This window comes from Petromyzon marinus, chromosome 43 (genome assembly GCF_048934315.1).
Source record: "Petromyzon marinus isolate PM22_M1 ecotype Great Lakes invasive population chromosome 43, UKy_Petmar_22M1.pri1.0, whole genome shotgun sequence".
NCBI lineage: Eukaryota > Metazoa > Chordata > Hyperoartia > Petromyzontiformes > Petromyzontidae > Petromyzon > Petromyzon marinus.
The window spans coordinates 12,852,345-12,871,795 of NC_133709.1; positions in this window are offsets into that span (position 1 = coordinate 12,852,345).

The window sequence follows — 19,451 nt, forward strand, 5'->3', positions numbered from 1 at the left end:
TTATTCTTGTTGTTGCCTTTTAATTATTTTTTTTGTTGTTTTACCGGCAAATAAGAAAGAAAAAAATTGTATACGATTTACCCTGTTGGCGCCTCCGTGTCTACTCTCTTGGTGTTCTGACCTCGGAGGGACCTTTCCTAAGGGGCCCATCAAACTCTTGTTCATCTGGAGATTTTCGGGGATAGCTGTTAACATCCTCGCCTTGAGAGTTTTATTATTTCTTTATATATATGTGGCCTGTTTATGATCGACATCTGGTTTTTCGTGTTTCTGGCTTACGGGTTTTATTCATTATTAAAATAAAAATTGTTTGTCACAAAAGAAAGGAAAAAGAAATCTATGTGTATGCATCCGTAAATATTCTTATGGATATTAATTGTGGAAAAAGGGCCGTATACAACAACAGGTTCCACAGGATTGGAAGGACACCCTGGTGGTCCCCCTCTTTAAGAAAAGGGACTGCACAGATTGTTACAATGACAGAGAAAGGCCCTGGCAAGGATTATTCAACATCGTCTTGCCAGGCAGACTGAAGAGAGATTTGCAGAGCCCAAATGTGGTTTCTGGCCAGGAGGTCCTGCACGGATGCCATATTCTCTGTCTGCCTGCTACGGTAGAGGTGTAGGGAATACCAACATAACCTATATCTCTGCTTTATTCACCTGATCAAGGCCTATGATAACATCAATAGGCCGGGCTCTGTGTTGTTGTTCGTGTTTTCGGATTCCCCGACTCTGCTCACAATCATTATGGACCTTCATGATGGTGGGCAGGCCTGGGTAATGCTACATGGCTGGGAGTCAGAGCCATTTCCTGTTCACCTTGGAGTGCGACAGGGATATCCTCTATCTCCTACATTATTTAACACACTTTCGACCACGTAGTTTGAGAAGCTTTTCATGGCTGTACTATAGGAATGTCCATCTGGTACAAATACAATGGGAGGCTGATTGATGCCCAGGTGCGGTCGAGGGATGGCAAGATCGGCCTCTGTGAAAGAGGCACGTGAAGGAAGCTACTGGGCAATTGGAGGTAGTAGTCATCCTCAAACAATAGTGGAGGGCAGAGGAGCGACACTCACAGGTGGTGCATCTGCCAGTCATCTCACTCAGTCAACCCATGGCACCTGGGTCTGTCCTATGACCTCCTGCCAGCGAGCCTTCAACATTTCGCGTGGCCTCAAAGTGCATATAGCCTGGCACAAGTCCACTGGTGATGTCACCGCCACTTCGTTGGGAATGGAGGTTGTTGTTGTGACACACAGTATTGTGGTTGAACACGATATGAATGACATGAAAGAGTTGGGCTGGTAAACCAAGACCTCTCAGCATGGGAGGAGGAATTGGAGGAATTAACAAGTGAAATTCAGGGGATAAGTAACCATGATAGGAGAGATAGAAGAGTGATATGGAGGTGACTGACCACCGGTGAGCAAGAAGCCAGAGTGAATCAGAATCTTTATTTAGACTGGAGGAATCCGATGAGCCATGAAGCTCGTTTTCACAGATGTCCATTTGGGGCAGGTGAGCAAGTTCCAACAGAAAGTCAGTGAGTGCTGGATCATCAATCACCCTGCTTTATGTTGAGTTATATCAAGTGCAGTGAGGTAGAAAATAGGTACTCCACCCCAGATGTGACAACAGTTTTCCACCTTGCATGAGTGGTGACACCCTGGGTTGGAGTGAGGGCTGCAACCACTGCGTGTGATTGAACCGGGTTCTCGAGTTTAACGAGTGGATGGCTTTGGCCCAGCTAACAATGACTGCACCCATAAAATGTGTGCACACATTTTAGAGTCAGGATTTCACTTCATTCGGATAAATTCCACCGAAACATGCGATTAACGCCAATGTCATTACGAGGGCCCTTAGGCAGGATAGAGCTGTGGATGAAGGAGGGAGCTGTGGATGAAGAGGAGAGAGAGTTGTGTGTGAAGGAGGGAGCTGTGTGTGACGGTGGAAACAATTGACTGGAACCCTTCCCTGTCTCCGCGTGTTGGCGAGGGGAGCGTTGGCTACACCGTGCAGAAGTCTCCGATGTTGCCCCCCTGTAATGGGGGATCAGCCGTCAACATTCGTGTGTCCCCCTCTTGAAAGCCTTTCTGGGAACGTGTATTGCTCGTTTTATTCCATGCAAGGGAGTTGCGAGGTCATATTCGTCTACGTCAGGGGTCGGGCAAACCTGCGGCTCTTTTAGCGCCCACTTCATGACGTTATTTATTAAGGACCCACCGTCTCGTACTCACGTGCCATGGTGGCTCTTGAAATTTAGATAGATATTTTTCAATATAATATACCAAATTAGAAAAAAACAACGGCCCGTCTTGTTATTTTGGCTGCCGACGCCTGGTTCCGTATAGAAAGCGGCATCCTCTCCTCGCGTGTTAAAAATAAATTGCCCGTGAATTCAGAATTGGTTCCACGACTCGTGACGGCCAAACAGCAGCGTGCTGCCACGCCTGGGAATGACCATCAAGGAGGAGTGAGCAACAGGAGCCTTGCGATGCGACCGTGTCAGCCACCACCACAACGACAGACTCTGCGGGACGCGTGTGTACTTTTTATTCGAAAAAGATTATGTACAAAACACAGATGAGAAAACACGCCGGTTTTGGAAGGGCATCTCCATAACCATCTCGATGGTCATCTCCATAATCATCTCCACGATCATCTCTATGGTCATCTCCATGATAATATCGATGGTCATCTCCATGGTCATCTCCATGGTCATTTCTATGATTATCTTGATGTCATCTCGATGGTCATCTCATTGGTCATCTGCATGGTCATCTCGATGGTCAACTCGATGGTCATCTCCAATATCATCTCCATGATCATCTCGATGGTTATCTCCATGTTCATCTCCATGGTCATCTCCATGATCATATCGAAGATAATCTCGATGGTCATCTCCATAATCATCTCGATGGTCATCTCCATGATCATTTAAACGATCATCTCGATGGTCATCTCCATGATCATCTCGATGGTCATCTCCATTTTCATCTCCATGATCATCTCGATGGTCATTTCCATGATCATGTCCATGATCATCTCGATGATCATCTCGATGCTCATCTCCATGATCATCTCCATGATCATTTCGATAGTCATCTCCATGGTCATCTCCATAATCATCTCGATGGTCATCTCCATGATCATCTCCATGATCATCTTGATGGACATCTGCATGATAATCTCGACGATCATCTCCATGATTATCTCAATAGTTATCGCCATGATCACCTCCATGATGACCATCTCCATGATCATCTCGATGGTCATCTCCATGATCATCTCGCCTGTCATCTCGATGGTGATCTCCATGATCATCTCGATGATGATCTCCATGATCTCAGAATGGAATCATAGTCACGTGCATCTTCAAAATTAGCAGCCGGTGTACATCTTTTAAGTTTTTCTTCCAATAACTGAAAAATAAAGAGATCGTTTAAATCATCATCATCATCATCAAAGCTACTTGTGATCTATATCTCGTGAACGCTTTTTCCAAAATACAGGAGCATCCGAGCGTAATTGTGTTAGAGAGTACAATATTTTAAATACACGATGCGTAGCCGAGTTGACCCCGACACTGAAGGAAAGTTGTGAAAATCGATCGGAGGCCGCGCGGCCCCTTTTAAGAACATGCACGAGTTTTATGAACTTTAAACACAACCACCCCCACCCCACCCCTTACCCCTCCCCTGTACCCTCAAACGAACACAAAAAAACCGCGTCAAAACACCCACGAACGAACGAACAAACGGCAAGTGAACAAGTGAGTGAGTGTACAAGTGAGTGAGTGAACAAGTGAGTGAGTGTACAAGTGAGAGAGTGAACAAGTGAGTTAGTGTACAAGTGAGTGAGCGTGGAGGCGAGTGTTAAGGCGGGAGTGCAGGTGATTGTACATGTGAGTGAGTGTCACAGGTGAGTGTCCAGGTGAGTGTACAGGTGAGCGTGCAAGTGAGTGTACATGTGAGTGAGTGTCACAGGTGAGTGTACTGGTGAGTGTACAGGCGAGTGTACAGGTGAGTATACAGGTGAGTGTACATGTGAGTGAGCGTGGAGGTGAGTGTACATGTAAGTGTACAAGTGAGTGTCACAGGTGAGCGTGCAGGTGAGTGTACATGTGAGTGAGCGTGGAGGCGAGTGTACAGGTGAGTGTACAGGTGAGTGTCACAGGTGAGTGTACAGTTGAGCGTGCAGGTGAGTGTACATGTGAGTGAGTGTCACAGGTGAGTGTACAGGTGAGCGTGCGGGCGAGCACCTGGAACGCGTCGTTGGCGCACTTGCGGCACGGGTTGTGCTGGCAGGGCAGGATGACCACGGGCTTGGAGGACATCTCCAGGCAGAGGGGGCACAGCAGCTGGCGCGCTCCAGCTCCTCGTAGCGCGCCTGGGACTCGCGCAGCAGCAGCAGCGACCCACAGGCGGACAGCCTCGTCGCTGCTACAGCTGTCACGTACAGGCGGACAGCCTCGTCGCTGCTACAGCTGTCACGCACAGGCGGACAGCCTCGTCAGCACAGCTGTCACGCACAGGCGGACAGCCTCGTTGACACAGCTGTCACGTACAGACGGACAGCCTCGTCGCTGCTACAGCTGTCACGCACAGGCGGACAGTCTCGTCGCTGCTACAGCTGTCACGCACAGGCGGACAGCCTCGTCGCTGCTACAGCTGTCACGCACAGGCGGACAGCCTCGTCGACACAGCTGTCACGCACAGGCGGACAGCCTCGTCGACACAGCTGTCACGCACAGGCGAACAGCCTCATCGCTGCTACAGCTGTCACGTACAGGCGGACAGCCTAGTCGACACAGCTGTCACGCACAGGCGCACAGCCTCGTCGACACAGCTGTCACGCACAGGCGGACAGCCTCGTCGCTGCTACAGCTCTCACGCACAGGCGGACAGCCTCGTCGCTGCTACAGCTGTCACGCACAGGCGGACAGCCTCGTCGCTGCTACAGCTGTCACGTTCCCGGGCTCCCTATCCTCCTCTTCCCAATGTCACGTGGAGAGAGAGAGAGAGGGCATTCACACCACGAGGTCACGTGGCCCAGGAGAGAACAAATCCCCCCCCCCCCCTCTAAACCAAATCCCAACATGGACTGGTCCGTCCAAGTCAAACTCCCTCGCCCCCTGTCAAACACCAACTATGGACTCGTCCATCACTGGTCCCACCTCCCTCACGGAAAACCATCGAAGTCAACGTACAGTAGGACAGTCCACAGAAGCGGCATCGACAACAACAACAGCCGTCACCATTCGCCACTAAGTGGCGGTGACGTCCCCACGGCGTTTGTGCCAGGCTAGGTGCACTCTTAGGCCACGCGAAGTGTCGAATGCTCGCTGACAGGAGGTCACGGGACAGAACCCTGCAGGTGCCATGGGTTGACGGACTCGAGATGGCTGGCAGACGCCACCAGCTGTGCCAACTCGCCCCATTTTAGCCGCCCGCCTCTCCGCTCGTTGTTGTGAGCGTCGCTCCTTTGCCCCTCCGTCGTCGTCGTCGTTGTTGCTGGAGGGCGACTGCCTCCAACTGCCCGGGAGCGTCCCTCACGAGCCTCCTCCTCCTCCACAGAGGCCGATCTTGACACTGCCGGTACCGCTCATCGGCAAGTCCACTCGGCTCCACATCCTCCAACCAGGTACCTTTGTAGACCCGCAATGATGCCGTGCCGTGTTGGCAGTCCACTGCTGGATGAAGGCTTCGGGTCGCCACGGTGGCTAGGAGATGTTAACTTCCTCGCCCGGTGTGCAGGAGGTCGTGGGTTCGATCCCGACGCCGACGCCTGCTGCTGCTGTATATTTGGAGTCTGCGGTGTCTCTCTCCCCGGGGTCGCGTGGATTTTTGCTCCGGGTGCTGTGGTGTTTCCATTCCACATTGAGAATCCACGTGTTTCGAATATTTGGCTGCTCTAAATGTCCACACGATAAGCCACTTTCTTGAGCTATCATCTGTGGCCAGGTCGCTTCTTATAAAAGCGCTATGTAGCTCAGTGTGACTTGGGTGGTTAAAATAAATAAGAATAGTAAAAATAACAACACCACCACTCCACGCACACAGAACATCTGTCGTGATCCTGACTGCAGTGCTCATCTCGATATGGTCGATGAAAGTGAATTACGTGACGGCCGCTACGTTCAAAGGTTTCGTCACCTTTGGGTGGCATCAGTTGCTGCTCTGGCCCATCGGGAAATACAATAATGCCTTGATGGAGGCTCCATTGAAGATGCGTGCGACCCTCTCAACTGGCCGTCTGACCCGAATGTTCGGTCCAACCCGAGCTGAATATCGAGTGGAACTGTGTGACCCTGGGGCTATTAGCTACAAAGCAACACTTTATTTTTTACTGCCCACGGTCAATCCACTGCTGGATGAAGGCCTTCCCACCATTGTGGTTCTTTGACCATATCCCACCACGGGTGTTCGATGCTGGTCGGTGAAGGTAGCGGGCAACCAGCCCTGACATCGCTCGCCAGTCGTGTCGTTGTTAGCCCTGGACAGGAATTGAACTCGGGTGGAGCCGGTTCGTAGCGTGGCGCGCTACCCATCTGTGCCACTTCTCGTCACCCTCTTTGGCTGTTTACTCAACGACCCCAACATCCGTCAATGATGACCGATTCCATTCATAAAGTGTGCCCTTGCCGCCGTATGCGCTGAGTAGTACTCAGTATTAAACACGCGTTGACTACTCTATACAGCAGGGGTGTCCAAACGTTTTTTCCCGAGGGCCACATACAGAAAAATATACGAAGGATTGGGCCACTCACTAGACGTGAGGTATACTGCCTCACTTCTCATGCACTAATATTGTCAAAATCAATCAAATGCAGGTAAATTACGTTTGATTATTGAACATGTTTGAAGAAAAAAAGCCTCCATCATAGCTCTTCATTAGTAGATTTTATTTTTTACAAAAAGGTTGGCAGGTCATTCTCTCAGTGACAGCCTCAGATTGGTTCTTAGGGTGCTGATCCCCCTTCATTGTCCATATGAAGGAAGAGACAAGAAGAGAAATAGGGGATGTGGATATTTCAAGCTTATTACACAAATAAATTATTGGGCTTGTTAACACATCAACTAACGTTTGTTAAAAAAATTGTCATCAACTTTAATTGACTGAATTTATTAAGTAATTGGCTTATTAACAAATGAAAACTGCGTGTATATTTTTAACTCACCTGTAATGGGAAGAATGTTACTCTCAGTGGGAGCAATGATGCTGCGCTTTGGTGTGAAGGATAGCTGGCAGGTCAGGAGTAAGTTTGGTGGTTGAGATGCGAAGGACGTCACGGATATGGCTGTCGGTCGTTCTGGTTCTCAGCCTGCTTTTGTTCAGCGTTAACAGAGAGAATGTCTGCTCACATATGTATGTTGAGCCGAACAGACTCATCATTCGTTTTGCATGGCGTCTCATAAGAGGAAACTTGGCCTTTTCCAAACTCCGGTAGAAGTCAGGTAGGGAGAGAAGCTGACGCTGATTCTTCAGAGAATCATCACACTGAATTTCGATCAGTTCTAATTGCAGACTCTCCTCCACTTCTTTCGCATCCATTGAAAACGGAGCCGCAAACAGTGTGATTTCCTTCGCAATGACAGAAAAATCTTGGAAGCGCTGACTGAATTCTGTCATGAGAGATGTGATCACAGACACATATTCTCCCATTTTTGCAGAGAGCTTGGCATTTGGAAATGCGCATTGATTTCGGTCAGCGTGGGGAAGTGCGCTACATTGAAGTTGCGCAGTTGTGACTCGAAGAGACGGAGCTTCGCACGGAATGCTTTCATGTGCACATACAGCTGTGGTACCAGCTGCTCTTTGCCTTGTAGTCTCTTGTTCGGGGTGTTGAGATGATCAGTGAGATCAACTAAAAAAGCCAGGCCTGCCAACCATAAAGGGTCACTGATCTCATGGAGAGGTCTGCCCTTTTCTTTCAAAAACTTGTCGCTATTTGATCTCAGGGAATAAAACCGCTGCAGCATGGAGCCGCGACTAAGCCAGCGCACTTGAGAATGGTAGAGTAGGTCCCCGTATTCAGCATCGACATCAGAGAGGAACGCTTGCAATTCTCTGTGGTAAAGCCCTCGGGCCATACATTTTCTTGACATTTTTCACAACTGTGTTCATCACATCGCCAAGCTGGATTATCTTGGCACAGAGGGCTTCTTGCTAGATGATACAGTGCATTTTAACAGCCTCACCTCCGCTCTCCTGCACCTTGGCACTCACCATAGAAGCCATTCCTTTGCGCTCGCCTGTCATTGCTGGAGCCCCATCCGTTGTAAATCCACACAGCTTAAATTTCGATTTAAAGCTTTCGTGACTGCAATGATTCATCTTCTTTGGTTCTTTCGGTAAAGTCACGTAGAATGAGAATAAAATAATAAATTGATAAAATAAAATAACACAATAATATTCTCACGACGTTTCGGCCACAACACAAGCGGCCTTCATCAGGTGAAGGGACGAAACTGTCTGGTAGGACAGCGCTTGAGTGAAAGAGCCACGTTCAGATCATGGCCTTTAAGCTGTGTGAGAGGAACAAAGCGCCTTGACAAAGGAATTAGCATATAATTTAGCATTGAAATGGCTGAATGATTAGCTTGTGACTGGTCACAGAAATAGTTATGTTAAAAGTGAAAGCATACACATCCGCAGAGGCACCCCTTGACAATGGAATTAGCATAGAATTTAGCATTGAAATAGCTAAGTTAAAGCATACACATCCGCAGAGGCACCCCTTGACAATGGAATTAGCATAGAATTTAGCATTGAAATAGCTGAGTGATTAGCTTGTAACTGCTCATAGAAATAGCTACGTTAAAGTCAGACCATACACATTCACCGAGGCACTTAGTACAAATCAAACAGGAGAATTTAGCATTGAAATAACTAGGCGAATTTATCATTGAAATAACTGAGTGATTAGCTAGCGACTGGTCACAGAAATGACTATGTTGAAGTCAAGGCCTACACATCTGAGCTATTCACAGTACTATATAGTGAACCAATAAAAACTAAAATATAAATTACCTTAATGTTATCAATAAACTCTATATTCTCCAATCAGCTAAGCTACCAACAATAAGTCGTTATATATCACAATGCTATATGGCGAAAAAATGGGTGGATTCTTACCCTCAACTTTAGCACCACGGATAGCTACGGGCCCCGTTCAGACGGACGAGTTCGTCCATGGTCGGAACAGAGGAGGGGGAGAGAGACAGCTGAGAGGCCCTAGTATACTCCATGTTGTAAAACCATACCATTAACCGTGGTGTGAGAGGTATTGGTTCACTATATAGTACTGTGAATAGCTCAGATGTGTAGGCCTTGACTTCAACATAGTCATTTCTGTGACCAGTCACTAGCTAATCACTCAGTTATTTCAATGCTAAATTCGCCTAGTTATTTCAATGCTAAATTCTCCTGTTTGATTTGTACTAAGTGCCTCGGTGAATGTGTATGGTCTGACTTTAACGTAGCTATTTCTGTGAGCAGTTACAAGCTAATCACTCAGCTATTTCAATGCTAAATTCTTTGCTAATTCCATTGTCAAGGGGTGCCTCTGCGGATGTGTATGCTTTAACTTAGCTATTTCAATGCTAAATTCTATGCTAATTCCATTGTCAAGGGGTGCCTCTGCGGATGTGTATGCTTTAACTTTTAACATAACTATTTCTGTGACCAGTCACAAGCTAATCATTCAGCCATTTCAATGCTAAATTATATGCTAATTCCTTTGTCAAGGCGCTTTGTTCCTCTCACACAGCTTAAAGGCCGTGATCTGAACGTGGCTCTTTCACTCCAGCGCTGTCCTACCAGACAGTCTCGTCCCTTCACCTGATGAAGGCCGCTTGTGTTGTGGCCGAAACGTCGTGAGAATATTATTGTGTTATTTTATTTTATCAATTTATTATTTTATCCACACAGCTTGTCCCATTTAAGTCCAGCCTGATTAATTGAATCTGACACAGCTTCAAAACATGTCCTTCCCAGTTGTTGTCCCCTTTAGACTCTGAAGATCAAGCAGTTCCTCCGTAATGCAAAAATTATCATCAACTCCCCGCAAAAAAATTAACAGCCGTTCAGTGTCCGTGGCATCTGTGCTCTCATCACATGCAATCGAGTAAAAATCGAAAGCACAAGCTTTATCTGACACTTGCTGTTTTAAGTTAGCCGACAAGTCTTCAATTCGCTGCACAACCTTATTTCTGGACATACTAACATCGTTGAAATCCTGCATTTTCTCCAGGCACATTCCCACGACTTTAGTGAGGCACTGATTGATGAAGTCACCGTCTGAGAAATGTTTCCCGTGTAGGGCAATGAGTTGAGCTACTTCATTGCTGGCTATTGTTGCATTTTCTTGAGCTTTGTTAGCACGGAAAAAAAACCCCTGCTGCTGCGTTAGCAGGCTAGCTTGCCATTTGCTTTACCTTCTCTCTCCGCTCGGCGCCAGTGTAGGACGTAAAGGTCTGATGTTTCGTTTCATAATGCCGTCGTACATTGTACTCTTTCATCACGGCAACACTCTCATTACAAATCAAACAAACACACTTCCCCTTGGTTTCTATGAAAAAAAATTCATTTTTCCACCGAGTCTGAAATTTTCTGCACTCGCTTGCAATCTTGCGTCTCTTCAGTTCCGGCATTTCTGGTGACCCTGAGCAAATGTTTTCTTCGATTGCTTGCTTTGTGGAGACGCTGCCTTGTTCAAGACAATAGCGCCATCTAGTGTTTAAATTAAGAAATGCAATACAGTGGGCCATAGTCCATTATATTTTTTAACTTTGACACGGGCCAATTAAAAATAGATGGCGGGCCGCAGTTGGCCCGCGGGCCGTAGTTTGGACACCCCTTCTATACAGGGCGGGATAGAGATCTCTACTCAACCCTGCAGGGTGACCCCTCTCATAGTGAAGGCGTTCACTCTCGAGCCGCGGTTGCCCTGTGCCAGTAGTTGCATCATTAACTGTGCGAAATCATTATCAAACTATTACTTTAAAAATGCAGAATTTGCCATTGTTACTTTTCTTGGATTTAGCAGAATTCCACAATAGCTCTGTCAATAGCTGTAGCGAATACATATTTGCGTTGTTAAATCGAATGACTCATAAAACGATAATTAAATGACCACTTAGTGTAGGACGATCATTGAATGTTCAACTATAAAACTCTGCAATGTCAATTTAATGCTGAGGGTGTTGACAAGAAAAGTAACGGATGTGTGGGGTTGAAATTGTCAACTCGTGTCCGCACTGCACCGTGCGGCGGGTTTCTGACAGCAGCAGCATCGCCACGACGCTCTCATTGCCGCTTGGTGAATATCCGTGGCGGGTTCCTTTTCGTTTTTTATTCATTGAATGAGGACGTCACCCTCCCTGCACCTGGCCACCCACTTGTGTTGTTTGTGTGCCTTCAGGTGTCACAGCAGAGCTATTGCAGAGGGATGCTGCGATTATACTGGCGTTGGGCTCAGCATAGACGGCGGCCCTCTGTCAATCCACAGCGGAGGTAAGAGCCCCCCACTCTGTGTCAGTAAATGGGGGGGGGGGTGTTTGATCATACTTCACCACGCTGGTCAGTATGAGTTGGTGTGAAGGTGAGGCAGCCTAGAGATTTGTTCAGATGTCACTCAGCACCGACGTTAGCCGTGGCCGGGAATCGAACTTAGCTGGCAGTGGTCAGTGTGCGCTAACGGCCGGGCCACCGCTTCACGGGTGAACGGGTTGATTAGGTGAGACGATGGCGTTGCGTTTCATATCAGGGCTACTCCTCCACGTGGCTGGGCCATTGAGTAACCACACCCACAGCAGTGTCCCAGTGTACCGGCACCCCCCCAGTGCTGGAGTCAACATTCTCTGGGCCCCGTTTTTCTTCACACGCCACCCTGGATTTGAGCCCAGCAAGAAGCGTGTCCCCACCGAACGCGTTACGGTCAAATGTTGTAAGCGGCAGGTAAATCTAACTTTATATTTGACGACCTTCTCTTCCAAGCCGTTCTGGCCAGTGTGGAGGAGTAGGCCAATGACCCTCACAGGGGCTCTCTGGAGCTCCCGCTCGTGGAGGCCCTATTTGACCTCTTGCCCACAAACATTTCTGAGAAGTACAACAAGTGCACGTGTATACAAGTGGACTTGTGTGCTAGTTGCACGCCACTTCTGCTTTTTGTGTTTAGTTTGTTGTCGTTCTCCCATAACTCAGATTTGCACGGTTGGCTGTGTGCGGTGCTAAAGAAGTTCAACATACACACACAGGCATCCACACACACAAACACGTACACAGCCATCAACACACAGACATACAAAGACAAAGATCCCCCGTAGAGCCTGAACAGGCTGTTGGGGCAAATGCTGTTAGCGAGCACACGCACATACATGCACACACACATACACACATACACATATAAACACATTCACACACAGATAAACAAACACATACACACACATACACCCACACACAACAATAACCGCCATTCGCCACTAAGTGGCGGTGACATCACCACGACGCTTGTGCCAGGCCACACACACCCACAAAGACACATACATACACACACTGCGATGGCAAGGTAAGAAATGGAAGCGAGGCCAGTTTTGTCACGACAAGTATATATTGATGTCAAGTGCAAATACATAACGAGGTAGACAAAATCTCTGGAAAACATTAATCTCGCTTTCCCTTCCCACACTTTGAGCTGCTTTTGTACAAACGATAAAAACCCCTGTCACCGATCTACATTCACGAATTCAGAAACCGCTGTTTCTGGAGGCATCATGGAAGATGGAAATAAAGTGCTTGGCGAAGTTCATAATTTATCCGTATATTTCACGTGGTAACAGCTTGGCGCTACGGTTAGCGTGTCCATTGACATGTGCACGCCCCGTACATTAAAAAACAAAGTAACAGATATGTATTCCTTGGGTCTTTCGGTAAAGCCACGTAGATAGAAAAAAAATAATAAACAGCCTACCTCGGCAGATTTTCCCCTCTTTTTCACCTGAAGACGATTGCTTGTGTTGCGATCGAAACGTCGTGATATTGTTATTATTTTGATTATTTTTTTCTATCTATGTGGCTTTACCGAAAGACCCAAAGAATATTAATTCTTGCAGTCACAAAAGCTTTAAGTCAAGATTTAACAGATATGTAGTTTAAAAAAGTGCCGACGTATTCACAGTTCAATAAATAAATACTTTGCAACAGCGGTGACTTTTTAAATCCCCGACACAACGCAAAATAAAAGCCTCGCATTTTAAATGAACAGAGACAAGAACTGTACGGGAATACCTTGCACAACCTCTGTCTTCATTTGTTATGGGACGGTTCATTTTACGGTCACCATCACAATAACGTTCCTGGTGCCAACTCCCTTGACGATTGACTTCGGAATAAACAGAAACTCCAAGCCGTAATGGGTTGGTGTCGGCTGCATGGATCTTGGCTCTTGTTTCCCAGAATCATGGCGTAATTCTAAGCGCTTTTGTGCTGGGTTTTTCAAGTCATTGTGGATTGTGAGTTTAGAGTTGCTTTAATTGTTTTCCATCTCAGCATTGGACAGGTGTGCCATAAGGCCCTGAGGTAATAATTACAGCTCTTTATTGTTTAGAGAATGTGGTCGTCGAGTGAGAATGTAGAGTCCAAGGTGATTCCAATGATGTTCAAGTGATTTCCGGGGCTGATGGTGGAGCTGGCGATGAGTACATTTTGGGGCGCCGGCGACGCCGTGGTGAGCCGCTGCCTGGTGCCTTTGTAAAATGTCTCTCAAAATTAGTTTGAATTTGAGAGGAAGGAAAGGGTTAGCCACTTGATCGTGTGGAATTCAGGCACCAACCACTATCGGTGGGGCGACTGCCAGTTGTTACACTGGTGGTGGCTGCTGTGAGACCAGAGTGGCGGTGGCTGCTGTTGGACTGTCGTTGGAAGTGGCTGCTGTGGGATAGGCGGTGGCGGCAGCTGCTGTGGTACTGACTGCAGCTTCTTCCAGACAGGCGGTGGCTGCTGTGGATCTGGCGACAGCAGTGGTTTCTGTTGGACTGGCGACAACTGCTATAAGATTGGGGGGTGGTGGCGGCTGCTGTTGGACTGGCAGCGGCTGCTAGGAGAGCGGGGTGGTGGTGGTGGTTGCTGTGGGACTGGCGACGGCTTCTTCGAAACAAGCTGTAGTGGTGTTGGCTGCTGCAGGACTGGCGGTGGCAGTAGCTGCTGTGGTGCTGATGGCAGCTTCTCCAAGACAGGCGGTGGCTGCTGTGGATCTGGCGACAGCAGTGGTTGCTGTTGGACTGGCAGTGGCTGCTGTGAGATCAGGGTGGTGGCGACTGCTGCGGAACTTGCGGTGGTTGCTGTTGGACTGGCAGTGGCTGCTTGGAGATTGGGGTGGTGGTGGTGGTGGTGGCGGATGCTCTGGGACTAGTGGTGGCGGCCGCGGTTGTTGCGTGCCTGGCGTTGCCGGTAGCAGCTGCTGCTGCTGCTGTTTCTGCTGTCGCCCTTGCAGTTGCTCCGGCAGTTGTTCCCGTTGGGGCGGTTCGCCATCTTGAGTTTCTGGAGATAAATAAGATGAGGGTGCTCAAGTCCGAACCGCTCGACACTGAGTGAATGAAACAAAACTGGTCTAAAGTAGAAACAAGAAGATTGCTGTACTTCACCGTTCCTCTAATGTAAAATGATGCACTGTCAGGGTTTACAGTCTCCCCGGGCAGTTCCACACACGCGGGGTAAGTTTCAAAACCATCCTTTACCTTGCACGCCGGTGAAGAGAGCTGCTGTTCAGTGACGAGGTCCTGGGTCTCCATCACCGAGCGGGAACGTTTGATGCACAACCTGGACTTCGCCTTGACGTGCTCCAGCGGGCGGTAGCTGTCCGCTGGTGGCGCGTTCAATTCTGGGGACCTGAATGCCGGCACCACACATCACAAACTGCGGTTAACACCCCCGCTCGCTCCACCGCTGAGCTGTCTGGCCGGACACCCATCGCGGCGCTAAGCTCCAAATTAGTCGGAACAACTCAACTGCCTTTCAAGGAGACACTGCTGCTGCGGCTCGCGCAAGACAATATCTGTGCAGCGAGCTGGTCTGGGGGACGGTTGTAAGCGGAGGTCAAAGTGGATGGGAGAGAAGGCGACTTACCGAATGTAGAAGAGCATGTAGGCCTGCTCATTCATCACAGCCTTGGTGTCGACGAGCCGCACGATGGAATCGTTCATACGGCACCATTTTCCATCGCTGATCTGTGCACAGTTAAAGCACGGCTGCACTTGGTTACAATATTTACAAAACCGCACCCAACATTCTCCGCTCATGTAATAACAACGCACGATACCCTCGAGACAACCAGTTCCTCAAGAGCATCGCCCCAACGTCAGAGCTGCAGAGCGTGCTACGGTTGCTATGATGGTGTTGAAGTTACGGTACGGTCTGCCTGAACACATCACTGCATCGATAACCTTGGACAAATTTAATAAAAATCTTAATTTTAATTGAGACTGGAAGAATCTGAGCTACGATGCTCTTTGTCACAGATGTCCAGTAGGGGCGGGTCAGAAAGTTACAACAAACAATACATAAACCGGTAGGAGTGAAAAGTGTAGGAAAGCTAAGCAAGTCACTAAATACAAATAAATAAAGTATATACTGGAAGTAGAAATTGCATAAATAAATACATCAAAACGAAAGAACAGTTGCAAGACTGGTTGTTTTATTTATATATTTTATTCACTTTATTATTATTCTTTTTCTATCTACGTGACTTTACCGAAAGAACAGAAGAATAAAAATTCCTGCAGTCACGAACGTTTTAAGTCAAAATTTAGTTGCAAGACTGTTTAATTTCTTTCTCCATATTGGACATTTGTAACATTATGGGCGCATTTGCAGATGTGCGTTGTTATTATTTGATGGTAACAAATGTAATTACCTTATTGTAGCAATAATAATGACCCCTGTTGGAGTCGGCTCCCTTGTGCACCAGCACCGAGTACAGGGAGTAGATTGCCGGCGCGCCCTGAGACGTTGAGGTGAAGGGTTGCATGTCCAGGTGCTCCGGGTAGGTGATGTTCTACAGGCAGCGCACAGAGACAAACGTTAGAAGAGGAAACGGCAGGGGTGGTGGGGTGGGCAGCAGAGATGGGCACCATCTAAGTTACACGTCAACGTGATGACGTGATGTCTCGCTCATTTGAGCGTTGAAGACGGTGCTCATCTCCTGTTGATAGCCCTGAGCAAGTGGTGGAAATTCTACAGTCATATGGCGGGGGGCGAGTCTTTCCGTAGCACTTATTCCAACATGGAGAGGCATTTTCTCCAGCGTTGAACTGACAAGGGCTGTAATAAAATAAATTAATTAGAGGGATGTGGAGGGGTAGAATCGTTACCCGGTTGATCTTGACGCCGTAGAGGTTGTACCGCTTGATGGAGACGGTGAGGACGTTGGGCAGGCGGTGGAGAGCCATCGTCTTCGTCGCTTCCCCCTTGTGACAGCACCTGCACGACAACAACGCCAGCCATTGCACGCATTCCCCAACCGATGAGGGCAACTTTTAAACGACAAGTCTTCTAATTTTTTCTTTACTATTATTATAGTTAAAAAAACAATTCTTATTATTTATGAAAATGTTTTTTTGTACAACAATAATTCTGCGTAGTAATGCATTATGTTCTAATTATTTATCATAATTAATATTCTTCTGTTTATATTATTGTGAGATATATATTTAATCTGCAGACTTTTGAAGCGACAAATGTTTTCAGGGTGTCGACACCCGACGGCCCGCTCACCTTGCACAGGTGTATTCATCCAGAATCTCCTCGTTGAAAAACTCCCCAAACGCCTCCACCAGATCCGATGAGTTCTGTTGCCCAACAGAGTGAAAGGCAAATGATGACTCTTAAGAAGCATTCCATGAACATCTGCAGAATTATATTGTGACGGCTTCTCTGAAAACCCACATCTTGTATTAAATCGTACGACCTCAATAAACGAGATGACGCACGTTACTGGCAGTGTGTTTGGATGTTCAGTGACTAATTGATGTATGTGTCTGCGTGATGTATGTTGGCACAGAAGGGGGCACAGGTGGTACATCGGCCAGTCATCTCAGTCAACCCATGGCACCTGGGTCTGTCCCGTGACCTCCTGCCAGCGGGCGTTCGACACTTCACGTGGCCTTAAAGTGCACTCAGCCTGGCACAAGCACCGTGGTGACATCACCGCCATTTAGTGGCGAATGGCGGTTGTTGTTGATGTATGCATGTTGAACCTCCTTCGCACCGTATGTACATGTATCACTGTTAAGCGATGGCTTTCTCATTGCTTACATTAATATGGAGTGCAATGTCCAGGCACGTGTCGTAGGTGTCGGAGTCATTGCAGCACTGCATGCATTCCACTGCAAAGTAAACAAACATTCGGGAGGGACATCACATGCGTCTTAGTCAAACTAAATGCACGCTTCCCACTGACATAGGTAATTGGTACTTTTCACCAACTGGTAAAAGGTTTTTGCGTGTGGCACGTGCGTGAGAGTGTGCAAACGCTGCAACGCGAGCGCGTCTACACTGTGATGATGCGCTTGCTGCTCACGGTTAACAAGTTGGTAGAGGAGTGCGCACAACTCACCACGTGATCGAAGGTAACCCCCGAAGATCTGGTAAATGAGGGTGGTAGCCTCCGTGTATCTGTCCAGCCTGCCACGTCACAGAGAACGACACCACACCACACGGTGGTTACAGCGGCAGTAGCAGTAGCACCTTTACCGGATGCACACGCGTGTGTGAGAGTTACACCATTGCCCGAGCTGTCGATTCACTCTTTCCCTTCAGCACTGCAACGCATGCTCTGTAGCAACCAAACGTGGTAGCGTCTGCACAGGGCAGCCACATTCACGGCACAGCCACAGAGCTGGGGGCAAGCTGGCAGCCGACACGCGGTGCTGTGGCCCGGCAGTTTTGTTATGCCCAGCGTGCCACGTGCCGCCCGTCAACACGAGCAATGATGTCACGGGGCCACCGACGTCGAGACATCGACCCCCCGGTATTTATCGGCAACGTGAAATGCGCAAACAAAAGACGGACCAAGTCAGGGCCAAGGTGAAAGAACCGTGGTGCCAGCAGGGCCGGTCCTCTGCATCTCCCAGGTGTTCACACAAAAGTGTGAGTAGCTTCTCACAGACGTCGAAGGACAATCGTGCAGAAAACCAAGAGGGAGCCGTGAGGTACCGAACTGCAGAACGACTGCCGCAAGTTGACTGGCGCGCGGTACTCACTCGCTGTGGCCATGGAGGCATGAGGCTTGCATGGCATCTACCACGTATCGCAGAAACTCGTGGGCATCTTCCTGTCTCCCAATGCGCAGGTGTTTGGCGATGCCTGCAGAGAAATGGACATGGGGACAAAGTGACAGGTACAGGATCTGATGACATCCTTCAAGAGCTCCCCAACAGTCATTTCAAAAGGAGCAGTGCAAAGGACTTGGAAAACAGATGGCGAAAGATCGCGGCGATGGCTTCTCCTCCTTCGAATGCAAGTGTGAACGTAGTTGTGGGACTCACGCGTGATGTTTTTAGTGATGCCGCTGGGTGTCAGCACTCTCTGCGAGTTGTTGAATGTGCTGACGACGTGACGCTCCATGACGCACATTAGGCAAAAGTCGCTCCGTTCGCCTGCGAACGAGGGCACAGGTGGCACAATCCGTCAGCGCACGCCACTCGCACTCAGCCCAGCTGGGGAGTAACAACAAATGCTAGGAAACCTGGCACCAGCAGCAAACGCAATGAATGTAGCGTCTAAGTACCAATTGCATCACAAGATGCTTTATAAGCCCAAGTTAAATCTGTGCAGCCTATTAAACACATGTTGGCCACGTGTGCATGTGCTTATCAAAAACACAATATTGATTTATGCTTGAGGAATCCGATGAGCTATGAAGTTCTTTATTTGCAGATGTCCAATAATGGTGCGGCGTGAGAACATTACAACAACAACTAAAACAAAAACACGATAGGAGTGGAAAATATAGGAAAGGTGAACAAACCACTTTAAAACAATTACAAATAAAACTAATCTATGTTTGTATTTTACCAGGCAAAGTCGACTGAGCTATTAGCTGCTTCTTCAGAAGCGATCTGACCACGAATGATAGCTCAACGAAGTGGCTTATCAAGTGTGAAATTCATAGCAGCCAAATTAACCGTGACAATAACCTAGCCCATGGGTAAACGAGAGTGCCAGGGGGGTACTTACAGGTGCTGCAGTGCTCTTGCAGCAGCAGGTAGTTCACGAGCGGCGGCGTGTAGGCGAGGCACTGCAGCGTGGCGTTGAGGAAGCAGGTGTTCCCCAGGTTGCGCAGGCCGGCACCCTTGCCCACGTCGTTCTCCCACCTGAGGCTCAGCCGCTCCGGCGCAAACAGCGAGAGCCGTGCCGCCGGAATGCCGTCGTCCTCCTCTGCAC